General features: G+C 37.1%; 1 protein-coding gene across 1 annotated transcript in view; it reads left to right on the top strand.

The window, feature by feature from the left end:
* The window catches only part of LOC103665247 (putative ankyrin repeat domain-containing protein 20A5), a 386,833-nt gene that overhangs the window by 23,540 nt on the left and 347,973 nt on the right, over nucleotides 1-15,320 (top strand). The window contains exon 2 of the mRNA XM_040641901.1: nucleotides 8,057-8,110. The gene's annotated coding sequence lies outside the window, so the exon portion shown is untranslated. The remainder of the gene's footprint in view (nucleotides 1-8,056; nucleotides 8,111-15,320) is intronic.

Genomic DNA, 15,320 nt, shown 5'->3' with positions numbered 1-15,320 from the left:
TCTGGGTTTTCTATTCTGTTCTATTGATCTATGTGTTTATTTTCATACCAGTACCATTATGTTTTGATGACCACATCTTTGTAATATAACTTGACATCCAGAATTGTGATGCCTCCAGCTTTGCCTTTCTTTTTCAAGGTTGCTCTAGCTATTCAGAGTCTTTTGTGGTTCCGTATAAATTTTAAGATAGTTTGTTCTAGTCCTGTGAAAAACGCTGTTGGTATTTTGATAGGGATTGTATTAAATGTGTAGATTGCTTTGGGTTATATAGACATTTTAACAACGTTGTTCTTCCAATCCATAAGCATGGAACATTTTCCATTTCTTTGTGTCATCTTCAATTTCTTTTATCAATGTTTTACAGTTTTCAGAGTATGAGTCTTTCATTTCTTTGGTTTAGGTTTATTCCTAGGTATCTGATTATTTTTGGTATAATTGCAAATGGGATCATTTTCTTAATTTCTCTTCCTGCCTCTCCACTATTAGTGTATAGAGATGCAACAGATACCTGCACTTTGATTTTGTATCCTTTCTCTATTCCCTCACTAAAGTCATTTATCAGTTCTAACAGTTTTTATTGGTGGAGTTCTTTCAGGTTTTCTATATAGAGTATCATGTCATCTGCAAATAGTGAAAGTTTTACTTCTTCCTTGCCAATTTGGATGCCTTTTACTTTTTTTGTTTATTGTTACCTGAATGCTGTGGCTAGGACTTCCAGTACTATGTTGAAAAAAGTGGTGACAGTGGACATCTTTGTCTTGTTCCTAACCTTAGGGGAAAAGTTTTCAATTTTATCCCTTTAAGGATGGTGTTAGCTGTGATTTTTTTCATATATGGCCTTTACTATATTGAGGTATATTCCTCCAAACCTACTTTGTTGAGGGTTTTTATCATGAATGGATGTTGTACTTTGTCAAATGCTTTTTCTGTGTCAATTGAAATGATCATATGGTTCTTATCCTTTTTCTTATTGATGTGAGGTATCACATTGATTGATTTGCAAATATCAAACCGCCCTTTCATCCCAGGGATAAATCCTACTTGATTGTGGTGATTCTTTAAATGTATTATTGGATTTGGTTTGCTAGTATATTGTTGAGGATTTTTGCATCTGTGTTCATCAGAAATATTGGCTATAGTTCTCTTTTTTGTGCTATCTTTATCTGGTTTTGGTATCAGGGTAATCCTGGCCTCATAGAATGAATTTGGATGTTTTCCTTTCTTTTCTGTATTTTAGAATAGTTCAAGAAGAATAAGTATTAACTCTTCTTTAAATGTTTTGTAGAATTTGCCTGTGAAGCCAGCTGGTCCTGGACTTTTGTTGTGACTTTTTTGATTACCGAATCAATTTCTTTGCTGGTAATCAGTCTGCTCAAATTTTCTATTTCTTCTTGTTTCAGTCTTGATAGGTTATATGTTTCTAGGAATTTATCCATTTCTTCTAGGTTGTTCAATTTGTTGGCATATAGTTTTTCATAATATTTCTTATAATTATATTTCTGTGGTGTTATTATTTCTCCTTTCCAATTTTGTTTATATGGTAAGTCTGGCTAGAGGTTTATCAATTTTATTGATCTTTTCAGAGAACCAGTTCCTGGTTTCGTTGATCTGTTTTTTTAATTTCTATATCATTTATTTCTTCTCTAATCTTTATTATTTTCTTCCTTCTTCTGACTTTAGACTCGTTTGTTGTTCTTTTTCTAGTTCCTTTAGATGTAAGTTTAGATTGTTTATTTGAGATTTTTCTTGCTTCTTGAGGTAGGCCTGTATTGCCATAAACTTCCCTTCTAGAACTGCTTTTGCTGCATCCTAAATGTTTTGGACCATTGTGTTTTCATTTTCATTTGTTTCCATGTATTTTTAAAATTTCTTCTTTTATTTCCTGGCTGACCCATTCATTGTTTAGTAGCATGCTATTTAACCTCCATGTATTTGTGGTCTTTCCAGATTCTTTCTTGTGGTTGACTTCTAGTTTCAAGTGTTTTGGTCAGAAAAGATTCATGGTATGACTTCAATCTTCTTGAACTTGTTGAGGCTTGTTTTGTGGCCTAATATGTGATATATTCTGGAGAATGTCCCATGTGCACTTGAAAAGAATGTGTATTCTGCTGTTTTAGGATGGAATGTTCTGAATATATCTGTTAGATCTATCTGGTCCAGTGTGTTACTCAAAGCCACTGTTTCCTTGTTGGTTTTTTGTTTGGATGACCTAACCATTGACATACATGGGGTGTTAAAGTCCCCTTCCTATTATTCTATTATTATTGATTAGTTCCTTTATGTTTGTTATTAACTGTCTTATGTATTTGGTGCTCCCATATTGGGTGCATAAATATTTACAGTTGTTATATCTTCTTGTTGGATTGTCCCCTTTATGATTATATAGTGCCCTTCTTCGTCTCTTGTTACAGTCTTATATTTTGTCCAATGTAAGTATTGCTACTCTGGCTTCTTTTGACATCCATTTGTATGATAAGTGTTTCTCTATTCCCTCACTTTCAATCTGCAGATGTCTTTTGGTCTAAAATGAGTATCTTGTAGGCAGTATATAGATGGGTCTTGTTTTTTTTTTCCATTCTATCACCTTATGTCTTTTGATTGGAGCATTTAGTTCATTTACATTCAAAGTAATTATTTGTTAACTATGTATTTATTGCCATTTTATTACCTGTTTTGTGGTTGTCTCTGGTCTCTGTAGTTTTTCTCTGATCCTTTCTTATCTTTCTCTCTTTCATGGTTTGCTGTTTTTCTTTAGAGATATACTTGGATTCCTTTCTCTTTATTTTTTGCATATTTATTAGTGGTTTTTGATTGTGGTTACCATTAGGTTTGTATATAACATCTTCTGCATATAGCAGTCTATATTAAGCAGATGATCACTTAAGTTCAAGACCATTCTTATTCTTTTCCCCCCACGTATTAGGTATATGGGTTCATATTTTACATCCTATTATTTTCTTAGTTCCTTCACTGATATTTTACAAAAGCACTCATTTGTACTACTTTTATGTTTCCTACCTTCATGCTATCACTTTTGGTCTTTCCTTTCCACTCAGAGTCCCCTTTAATATTTCTTGCAGGGCTGGTTTAGTGGTCATGAACTCTGTTAGGTTTTGTTTGTCTGGGAAACTCTATATCTCTCCTATTCTGAATGATAGTCTTGCTGGATAGAGTACTCTTGGCTGCAGATTTTTCCTGTTCAGCACATTGAATATCATGCCACTCCTTTCTGGCTTGCAGTGTTTCTGCCAAAAAAAATCCCCTGATAATCTTATGGGGTTTCCCTTGTCTGTAACTGTCTTCCTCTGTCTTACTGCCTTTAAAAGTTTTTCTTTATCACTATATTTTGCCATTTTGATTGTAATATGTCTTGGTGTGGTTCTGCTTTCATTGATTTTGTTGAGGGTTCTATGCCTACTGGATCTGGATATCTGTTTCTGTTCCCAGATTAGGGAAGTTTTTAGCTATTATTTCTTCAAGTAAATTTTCTGCTCCCCTTTCTCTCTCCTTCTTCTGAGACTTCTATGATATTAATGTATTACATTTGGTGGAGTCACCGAGTTCCCTAAGTCTATTCTCATTTTGTATAATTCATTTTTCTTTCTTTTATTCACCTTGATTACTTTCCATTACTCTGTCTTCTAGGTCATTAAATCGTTCCTCTGCTTCTTCCAGCCTGCTCTTCATTGCATCAAATGTGCTTCTAATCTCGTGTATTGCACTCTTCATCTCTGATTGGTTCTTTTTTTTTTTTTAATCTCTGTAATAAGGGTCTCACTGATATCTTTCACTCTTTTCTCAAGTCCAGTGAGTATCCTTATGATCATTGCTTTAAATAGTCCATCAGGCATGTTCCTGTTTTGCTTAGATCTCTGGCTGTGGCCTTGCCCTGTTTTTTCATTTGGGACAAATTTCTCTGTTTTCTCATTTTGTCTAAGTCCCTGTGCCTGTTTCTATATGTTAGGAAAGTAAACTACATCTCCTGTTCTTAAGGGTAAGCCTTTATGAATGAGAGGTCCTGTAATGTTCCCTGTTCCCCAGGGCCTAGCACTTCAGGGAGTGTTTTCAATGTGTGCTGTGTGTGCTCTGCTGTTTCATCCTGGCCACTTTATCCTTTAGGCCAGTCATCTGCAGAGACTCTCTTTGCCTGCTGTGGGCAGTGTTTAGTCTGACCTGAATGTGACATGTTTAACTAGGTGTGCTCTGGTCTGCTTGTGAAATGAGACCCATTGTCACTGCTGCTGGAACCGAGGCCCTGCAAAACTCCTGGGTCTGGAGATGCAGTGTTGGCAGGGGTCTGGACTGGTCTTTTGAAGGTGGGCACTCACCATGATTGGACTGAGACAAGTGTGACTGGGAAGGGCAGTTTTGCTGGAGCTGGGGGCGGGGGTGGTATAAGCAAGTTAGGTAGCGAGTGTCAGCGCCGAGCTGTTTGCCACAGGTGGCTCTGTGCTTATGCTGAGGGCAGGCGAGGGAAATGGTGCCTTCCAATTCTTTTGTTCCCAGAGAGGTCTGTCAGTGAATGTTGCCTCTCTGGGATATGCTCTGAGATTAGTGAAATAACCCCACTGTGTGCCCTCGGCACTCTTCAGATTGCTGTTTTCACCCTGTATGTCCATGGGCTGTTTGCCCTACCTTCTCTCCAAGAGCAGTGTAATGCTCTCAGAGCTCTATCTCAGCCAACCTGCCGACCTTTAAAACACCAGGCCTTAAGCCCCCTTAGCTCCTTGCAAGAAGTCACGAAATTCGGCCCCTTTTGCTTTCCAAACCAATTGCTATGGGGACCTGTCTTTCCCACACACTCCTCCATGTGCCAGTTCATCCCTTGCCCCCCTCTGTGACCTTGGCTCCTTCCCCCCACAGGGGCCACGATCTGTCTCTCTCCCAAACCATATCTCTGCAATTCTCACCCCCCCCCAGTGTGACCTCCTCACAACCTTCAGTTGTGGAGCCTGTTCTGCCAGTCTCCTGTCAACTTCTGGGGCACCCAGGATGATCTGACTGTCATTGATCACATTTGTGGGATGAAGTGAGCACAGGCTCCTCTCATTCTGTTGCCGCCCCCTCACAGAAAGGGAAACTGCAATTCAATGAATTTTAATCAGTGCATACACCGGTGTGACCCACATCTCTATTTTTCAACACTCCAGAAATTTCCCCTGTGCTCCTTCCTCATCAGTCACTTGCCCCTTCAAGAGGCAAAAACTTATCCAGAGTAGATTTTCTTCGAGAATTTCACATAAATGTAATCACAGTGTTGTCTTTTGTGTGTGCGTCTGACTCTGTCAGTGTAGCGTCTGAGATTCATCCATGCCGTTGCCTGTATCAATGGTTTATTTCTTCTTATCACTGAATAGTATTGCATTGTGTGAATTTAAACAATTTGTCCATTTCACTGTTAATAGGCATTTGAGTTATTTCCAGTTTGAGCTAATATGAATAAAGTTGCTAATTTTCTGCTGGAGATTGGTTTTCATTTGTCTTATGTAAGTACCTAGGAGTGGAATTACTAGGTCATAAGTTAATTTTCTTTTATATGTTTAAATAATGTTGACATTTAATGTTATTAACTATTCTATGCTGAAACCATTGACAATACTTTTACCTACAGTTTGGCTTTAAAAGCTAATTAATGATATTTATATTATCGTGAAAATCTTTCATGGTGGCTCAAAGAGCATGCTAGGATATTTTCTTCTTTTTAGGGCCATTAACATTGCACTCTTTCCTCCTTTTGCATTCCCCTTCTCCCCTCCTTCTTTCTTGGACTGGTTGTCTCCTGCTCATCCTTCAGACCTCACCTCAGACTCTTCTAGAAGCCCACCCTGACCTTCCCAGTATCGGTGAGATGACCCCCTAAGAACCGCTTAATTTTCTTGTATCATGATTTGTGTCACCCAGCTTTGTGAACATTGGTATATATGCCCATCTTCTCTTTTCCACTGTGAGCTCTTGCAGAACAAGAATTATTTCCTGTTTTTCTTTGCATACCTGATCCCTAACCATGTTTGACATAGTAGTTCCTCAGCAAATGTTGGTTGAATGAATAATTAAAAGTGAGGTAACTTACTCAAGGTTCATAGGGAGTTAAAGGTAGAATGAGAATTTGAAGTTTTGTTTTTAAATTCATTGTTTTCCTCCTATTTTTCTGGGTTAAGTATTTTTTTTCCTAAAGATTTTATTTACTTATTTGACAGAGAGAGACACAACACAGGCAGGGGGAGTGGGAGAGGAAGAAGCAGGCTCCCAGTGAAGGAGCCCGACGTGGGGCTCGATCCCAGGACTCTGGGATCACGCCCTGAGCCCAAGGCAGACGCTTAACGACTGAGCCACCCAGGCGCCCCTGGGTTAAGTATTTTTTTAAGCTGAAACAAAACCTTTTCCAAACTTATTTTAGATAAAGAGAGAAATTAGTGAATCCTTAGACGTCAGAAGTAAGTATCCCAGAGACAAATAATTGGGACCCAGTGGTGGTATCATTAGATTGCTGTGCAAGTAGACAGCAGAACCTGAGTTCAGAACCTCAAGAGAGTCTGTGGAGCTAAGGCTGGTAAAAAGTGAGAGTAGAACCCATGGGAACGAGGATCTCTGGGGGCATTGAGCCCCTTCCCCAAGGTTATTCTTCCTAATGAGGACAGAGCATTGGCATCAGTTACAGCAATAGATAACAATACAGTTTTACCTACAATCTACATTTAGGTCACTTTGCCAGATTCTTCACCATCCATGGTAATGAGTTGATCAACTAATTCCATACCTAGTTTATACTTGAGGGGAAAGAGCTGCAAAATGTACAACAGTAGTTATTAGTTATCCTGTTAATTCCCAAGTTTGAGTAAAACCCCATTATACATATTCAGTGCCCTATTCCTCAATGTGCAGACATGTGTGGGCAATAATATCATTGTCAGTCACTGTCAAACAAAACAGTTTATTGTTGTTTTCTTCCCCAGCCATTGTTCTAAGTGATATTTCAGCTACATTTTAAAAGCTGGGACGGTATAGTATTCAGTATTCTTTAATTCCTATTGAGATTGAAATGGAATTCTAGCTGTTAAGAATTGCAGAATGGGACCAAACAAAACAAAACAACTGAAAACTCCAAAATGATAAATATGAGATCAAAGCTTCTGATCAATTCACACTCTATCATCTGAATTTTATTTATCATATTTTTCTAGACTGCAGAAAGGTTGACTTGGGCACAATGGTGAGAATGTTAATAATAGTAAATCCTGTTTTCCTGGGTTCAACCCAGGATGTATTTATTTTTCCTCAGAGCAGCAGTAGTACCAAAGTGTGGACAGATGGCCAGTCAGGCAAGATTTTTTTTTAATTCAATGTCTCTGCTACGTTTATAATAAATAACCACAAGTTTGGATTATTGGACTGGTTTTTATCTTTTCTAAGAGTTAAAACCTCCCCCTCTAGCCTTACTTTTTCCCTTTTGCTTGCCTTTTCTTTTTTTCAGGTTCAATCAAGTTTCCTAAGTCATGTTGATTATAGATTGGAATCTGATTTTATGTGTAGGATATATTTATGATTATAAAACACTTTTAAAATCTTTTAGGAAATTTTAATCAATCCTCTTTCAATTAGTGATACCAGACAGTGTCACATGAATCCAAAAAAGCAAATTGTATGCTTTAATTTTTTACAAGAAAATTATTTTTCATTCCCCAAAATGACAAATAACTTAAAATAATGGGGAAATTGATTGGTCGCCTTCAGCAGCATCACAAATTAATTTGCTGATTTAAAAAAAATCAATTACCATAAAAGTATTGATGAATATACCTGGCATCCTTGTTGTACTTTTCATCAAATTTGCAGACATGAACTATGCTAATTTAAACCCTATAAATGCAGTTAGTACTATATCTATATAAATAAATGCACAGTATTAAAAATAAATATTACTTTCACAAATGAGTAAGGATCCTGTTCTTTCTGAGTGGGGAGAGACAAATTCAGCTCAGAGGCTACACTTTTTGTTTGTACATATAGATATAACCTGATTTATTAGTCAGAACTGTTCTATTTTCTCTTCTTTCAGGCTATCTTGGAAGGGGAATTGTGAGTTAGGAAGCACAGAGGGGGCCAACCTAAGGTAAGCCCCAGCTTTGCCTGTAATCAGATTAAGTAACATCCTCATGTTTTAATTGCCTCTTTAAGCATCTCCCTTGATTGTTGGTAATTTGTTCCATGCCATAAAGAGGATATATTTTATAGGGCCTGGGTTCCATGAATATCAATCATGACCATCTTCAAATTAAGACAGGTGTTTATGAATTGGTTTGTTTGTACATCTTTATGTGAGATGTCAGTTTAAAGACTTTATATGGACGAGATATAGACATTAGATCCTATATATTTCAGCTGTTTTTCTTCCCATACTCTTCATTTGAGATTAGTTGAATTTTTTTTCTAGTGTATTCTTTTTCAATAAAGAAGTAATTACATTCAGATTTTTATAAAAATATTTTATCTACACATATTTCAGTATATATGTTTAAAAATAAGGACACTTTTAATAAAAAAACAAAATTCTCATAATTCTCACATCTGAAACATTAATGATATGAATTTAAGTTTTGACATGTTGGGAAATAGATTGGTCTATATTATAACCAATATTAGAGGAATTGCCAGTGACAGGTGTAATTATAGTCATTGGTGAAGAATAGTGGTTGCACCTTTGCTGAATCTGAAAATATTCTCTGTTGTGACTCTGGTATCAAATAGAATATTTAATTCACATAATCATTTGATATCTGCACTGAGAATCCAATGGAAATAAATGGAAAGGTCATTTGGAAAGAATTGTGGGGTTATTTCAAAGAAGGGTCTTACTAACAATTGAAAGTCCTCTATACCTTGATCTTATCAATCCTGTTAATTCCCAAGTTTGAGTAAAACCCCATTATACATATTCAGTGCCCTATTCCTCAATTACTGCTTCTGGAGTTCACTCTCTCTGTATTATTGATCTAAATTCTGTCAAAACTTTAATGCACTTTGGTAGATTTTTAATTGATCTGTATTTGATTTCCTATCAGATTTTCTGTTGTTTGTGATCCCTCTAACACATCAGGTAGAAGATAGAGAGTCAGATACACAGATGAGTCCCATGAGGACTACCAAAGGGCAAGAGCATAGGGCATGAAGCTGGAGGGGACATTTCAGGGATCAAATCCTAGTAGTGACCCATCATCATAGCCCAGGCAGCGAGATCAAAGTTACAGCTTCAAACTCAGGACCAGATGGAGAGTGGGAATGGAACAACAAATCAGTAAAAAATTATCTGGAAAATCCCGACATGTTTGGAATTTAAACAACACATTCTAAATAATCCATGGGTGATAGAATAAATCACAAGAAAATTTGGAAAATATTTTGAACTGAATGAAAATGAACATACAACATAAAGATTTGTTGGATGAAGCCAAAGCAATGCTTAGAGATAAATTTATAACATTAAATGCTTACATTAGACAAGAAGAAAGGTCTCAAATCAATGATCTTAAAAAACCTGAAAAAGAAGAGCAAATTTAGCTCAAGATAAGCAGGAGGAAGGAAATAATGAAGGCAAGAGCAGAAATGACTGAAAGAGTAAACAGAAAAACAATAGAGAAAAATCAGTGAAATTAAAAACTGTTTCTTTTGAAAGACTGATAATACTGATAAAACTTTATCCAGACTGAGCAGGAAAAAAAAGAGGGGGGGAGAAAACACTGATAACCACTATTACAAATGAAAAAGGGAAAATCACTATAGATCCAACAAATTAGATTACATATTTTACACATTCAATCAAGTCTATCCTTAATTTGGTTTCATTAGCACCAGCATTTAAAGGATAATAAAGGTATACTATGAACAATTTATATGAAATTGACAAACTCTTTAAAGAGACCCAAATTACCAAAGCTCACTGAAGAAGAAATAGAATATATGAATAGCCCGTATTGCATGGTGCACTGGGTGTTACACACAACTAATGAATCATCGAACTTTACATCAAAAACCAGGGATGTACTGTATGGTGACTAACATAATATAATAAAAAAATATTATTATAATAAAAAAAGAATATATGAATAGCCCAATATCTATAAAAGTAATTAAATTTGTAGTCATTTAGCTGGGTCCACACTAGATCTAAAGCTACTGTTGAATTTTTTTTGAATTTTTTGAACTTTTGAATTACTGTGCAATAAGATGGTCAAGGCTGTTTAACAAGAACTCTCCTACTGTTCTACCATTTCACCTTAAAATGTCTCTTTGAACTCAACCAATCAGTTTTCTATTCCTCTGGACTTTGAAGAAAAGCATTCCTAGTTACTGATTCCCAAATATACTTGGTTTTGTTCATGCAAGCAGGATGATGGGAATAAAGGAAGTCATAGAAAATGTCACAGAGGAGATAAAATTTGATTTGGTTATTAAAGGATAAGGAGAAAAGGTTGTACAGCAGTTGTAGTGCTATGCTAGAACATTCTCGATAGACTTCCATAATGGCTTACATCCAATGGAAGGGCCACAGAAATGGAAACTATATCCTAGAGTGCTTCATTTCTATATCTGGAAAGCTACTGGAAACCAAGATTAAATGGAGACTCATTAAATGCCCAAGAAACATAATTTATTGGGGGAAAGGTTTATTTTCCTCTAAGGATAATTTGGTCAGAGCAAGATTTTGAGGAAGATTCTTAAAAAGTTATCAGGGGATTGAAGAATAAATTCTGACATTGTTAAATGACTAGCTTGGAGACCTCAAACGAAAGAAGAATAAATAAGTATTTTCTAAATAATATAGAAGTGCAAATAGTGGGATTACCTGGGATTAGTACTAGAATTGGTTTTATTTAAAATTTTTATAGATGAGTGAAAACTTCAAATTTACAAATGATATGACATTTTTTTCTAGATGGAAGGATGCCAGATACACAGGGAAAATCTGAGGCAGTATCTCAGAGGCAGAGTTAACGGACAGGAAAGTGTCAAATGAACTTCTTTCTGACAAACATAAGTTATCACACATATATGTAAAAATAATTCAAACTGTATTCATAAAATGATGAGTTTCAGTAACATTTCCAAAAAAGGAATTCAGGAGTTAGTGCAGATTATTCCTATTCTCCTGTTTTTAAAAAGAATATTAAATAAATAGAAAAAGAAGATAAAAGAAATTTTTGTGTGTGCTTGTGAATATATTTTAACATTATTAGAAATATTCCTCAAGTTCCAACAAGTGTCACCAGGCACCATATATTGCCTAGAAATGACATAGTGTTACATTATTCTTAAGATCCCATTAAATTACAGAAATAAAGAGTCATCATTTTAAGAAATTCAACAAAGAGTATCTTTGAGTAGATGGCAGTGATGAAGCACAGGTTGTAATTTGTAATTACATCTGTGAGGATAGTCACATATTTACTTCTTGATTTTAGTCAGCATGAAATAATTATGTGTTCCAGATTGGAGTGCATTCAAAGTTCTTTTTAAAAAGTTCATGCAGATTTCCCACTTTGCTTTAAGAAAAATCTGCTCCTAATATTATGTTCCCCTCTGGCATGCCATAAATGGACACCCTAGAGATCAGAATAGCTAATAAGTGGAACAACTTAAGAATAGCTTCTCACAAATCAAACTGGAATAAATGTGAGATCCACATAGCAACAACCAAATATATGCTTCCCCAAATCATATATCACACATTTAAGCTTTGAGTACATCCTATTAACAAATTCAGGTTTGATCCTCCCTGTGGGCTTTAGTAATAAGTTTAAGAAATGAAAATGGCTTTACAGGATCAAGAAAACTAAGTAGAATATTAAACAAACAAACAATATTTAACCCACATTTCCCTCATGGAATATGATAGCCGTAATTTTTCTTTGGTTTAGGCTCACACACTTGAATGCAGCATTTAGGTAAGCATAACAAGCCTTTCTAGATTTTCTTTCATTTTTTTCAGCAGCTTGTACATTTATGATTTACATTAAAAAATCATACTTGAAAATTGCTGTCACAGCTGCTTCTTCAGGTAGATTCATGCTTAGGTCAGGCAGTAAAAAGAGTGAATGTTCATGGGATAGGGAGGGACACAAGGAGATTGAATTCATGATGACAGTTACAGGTGATATAATTCTTGTTTCCTGCTCAGAGTTCTAAGGGGATCACTATTCAGTTGCCCTACCCCTTACTCCAAATTCCTTCACCATCATATCCTAAGAGGTTTGTGTACATCTTAGGAAGTTCTTGAGAAAGGAACTTGGGCTCAGAGTTGGAGAGAGAGGCTGAATTTATTAAGTATATACCTAGAGCATGAACGTTCTATAGCTGCACACTAAAATGCCTTCTAGTTTAGTGAGTTAAATCAGGTAGTTTTTAAAGAATCTCAGATTTGGTCTTTCACGCACACCCATAAAAAATCTCTGATACTGAGTGAGTGGGCTTGTTCTGGGTGGGAGAAATAATATATCTGTGTGAATTAGTGGTTCATGTTTCTGACTTCACTCCTTATATTACATACTCAATGATCTATGATGACATAGCTCAGCAGAGAGCATTAAACTTAGATACTATTGGAGATGAGCATCTTTGGGTAGGGAAATGTGCTCAGGGCTTGGAGTGACCACTGCACGTGAGTCCTGGCTCAGGTGTGTGACCTGGAGAAGTTCTCTGAACCAATCTAAGTCCTCTCTTTTGCAAATAGTGGTAATATCAACAATAGCAACATGTCTACTCCTCTGGTGGTTTTGCATTATGAAGATGGAAAATGCTGTGTTTGAAAATACTTTGTAATCTGTAAAGCACTCCTCTAATGTTCATTATTGTTATTGTTCCTTGTATTTGGTAACAATGCTCATGCCGTTGCTATTTCCCAGGCCAGTGTTCAGCTTGCCTTGGGATGGATTCTGAATTGTTTGAAGTGAACAATGACTGGCATTTTATCATCCCCTTCTGCTTTCTATGCACATGTAGTCTAGAAGTATGCAATGCAAAAATGCTTGGCAAGCATCCAATCATTTTTTCAAGAGCTGGGGCCAAGTTTCCCTTTCACATTCTATAGCACTACTGTAAGCTCAGATTCCCCTTGGAGTCTCTACAGTCCTGCCTTCAATCAGTTTCAATCTTTTCGTGAATATAACATATCAGAATTACTATCTTACCAATCATTACAATTGCAAGCACCAAATATGCAGAATAACACTTTGTCTCCATAATACATCTTTTTTTTCTTTTTAAAGATTTATTTATTTATTTATTTGAGAGAGAGAAAGAGAGAGAGAAAATGTGAGCAGAGGGGAGGGGCAGAAAGAAAAAGAGAGAAATCCTCAAGCAGACTCCCCACTGAGCACAGAGACCAACTCGGGGCTTGATCCCAGGACCTGAGATCATGACCTGAGCCGCAATCAAGAGTCAGATACTCAACTGACTGAGCCACCCAGACACCCCTCCATAGTACATAGTACATCTTTAGATATGAGCCAGAGCTATTCAGGACAAGACCTAGGTCCTGTCCTCTATGTATTCCTTTGTTTGCTAGAGAAGGCTTCTCAAAGTAAGGGATCAGAGCCGAAGGGGAGAGTGCAGATCAGTGGAGAACACAATGGAGAGCTCCACGCCTCTGTCCTTTCTAGCTCCTCTGCCTAGGGTCATTACATTGCTGATTGTCTTTATGTGGTATCCTTGCACAAATAGAGCTTTATTTTTTTTAATTTTTTTATTTTTAAAGATTTTATTTATTTATTTGACAGAGACAGCCAGCGAGAGAGGGAACACAAGCAGGGGGAGTGGGAGAGGAAGAAGCAGGCTCATAGCAGAGGAAGGAGCCTGATGTGGGGCTCGATCCCATAACGCCAGGATCACGCCCTGAGCCGAAGGCAGACGCTTAACGACTGCGCCACCCAGGCGCCCCACAAATAGAGCTTTAGAGAGGCAGCTTGACACATACTCATACTCTATGTACACACACGTGCATTTACATATATGTAGATGTGTATGAATGAATGAATGGTGTATCAGTATTTATTTAATCATTAAGTACATTATCTCTGTCTTCAGGGAATAAACTTTCTTAAAGAATGGAGATAAAAATATGCAAGGGAGGGGTGCCTGGATGGTTCAATCAGAAGTGTGTACAACTCTTGATTTTGAGGTTGTGAGTTTGACCCCTATGTTGGGTGTAGAGATTACTTAAATAAATAAAACTTAAAAAAATATGCAATGGGTACAACTACTCTGATAATCTGGATGTTCCTAAATACAGATACACACATGGACTATCCAAATGTTCTATGTTTTATGTTTTACTGAGTGTATACCATGTGCCAGGACTAATTTAAGCTCTTTACACATGTTGATGCAGTTAGTCCTCCCAACACAAATTTTATTAAGTAGGTACTATATGGCACTATAGTGGATACTGTAATATATTCAATTTACAGAGGAAGACAGATGCTAAGTTACACAGAGATTAAGGACTTTGTCCAAGGTCATATAACCATCAAGAGGCAAAGAGGTGAGATTCCACCTGAGCATTTGAGTTGATGGCCCTGGTGTTAAATTCCTCCACCAGGCTGCCTCTATGATAAATGCAGTCTCCAATCAGCCTTTAGTGAGTAGATACTCCCAGCATGCCCCTTCCCTGGAAGCTATATACATGATTAGAAGACTGTCATGAATTTTGCCAGCAGCATAGTTCTACCAGATTCTGCCCATTATTGTTGAAGGCCACTATTGTAGGCTGAGTTTCATTGACACAGGCTCTGAGGTAGAGATTTTCATGTAGGAAGTTAGTTGGGGAGAGCTCTCAGGAATACCTATTAAGGAGTGAGGGAAATAGGGAAGAGCCAGCATCCACTCAGAGGAGACAGGAGAAGACTTGTATCATGATGCAGCTTCAACAAGATCTCAGCAGACCCCTTGCAGAGTTCCAGAGCTGGAATGGCCCTTCCTCAGTTGAGGCAAGGATTTGGGGTATTTGTACCCCCATATGGATATGGGCTGCCATAGGAGAACAAGGCAGCTCCCTTTGAGGGCAATTCCTGGGGAAAGAGTCAGCTGTGAGTTGTCAGCAGGCAATGCTCCCAGCAGCAAAGAGGATGAGAGGCTCAGGCTGCAGGGGAATCTGGGCAGCTCACCATGTACCTATTCTCAGAGTCATGGTGAAATGACAGGCACTGAAGATGGTATTTTAAGAAAGGAGGTCCCTGGTTTGTCTCTCTACCTTGGAAAGGCAGATATTATTATGGAAAATGACATTACACGCACACGCACACACACACACACACACACACACACACACA

Source organism: Ursus maritimus, unplaced genomic scaffold (genome assembly GCF_017311325.1).
Source record: "Ursus maritimus isolate PB19 unplaced genomic scaffold, ASM1731132v1 scaffold_26, whole genome shotgun sequence".
NCBI lineage: Eukaryota > Metazoa > Chordata > Mammalia > Carnivora > Ursidae > Ursus > Ursus maritimus.
The sequence above is the reverse complement of the archived record's forward strand: the minus strand, read 5'-3'. Positions and strand labels throughout refer to the sequence as shown.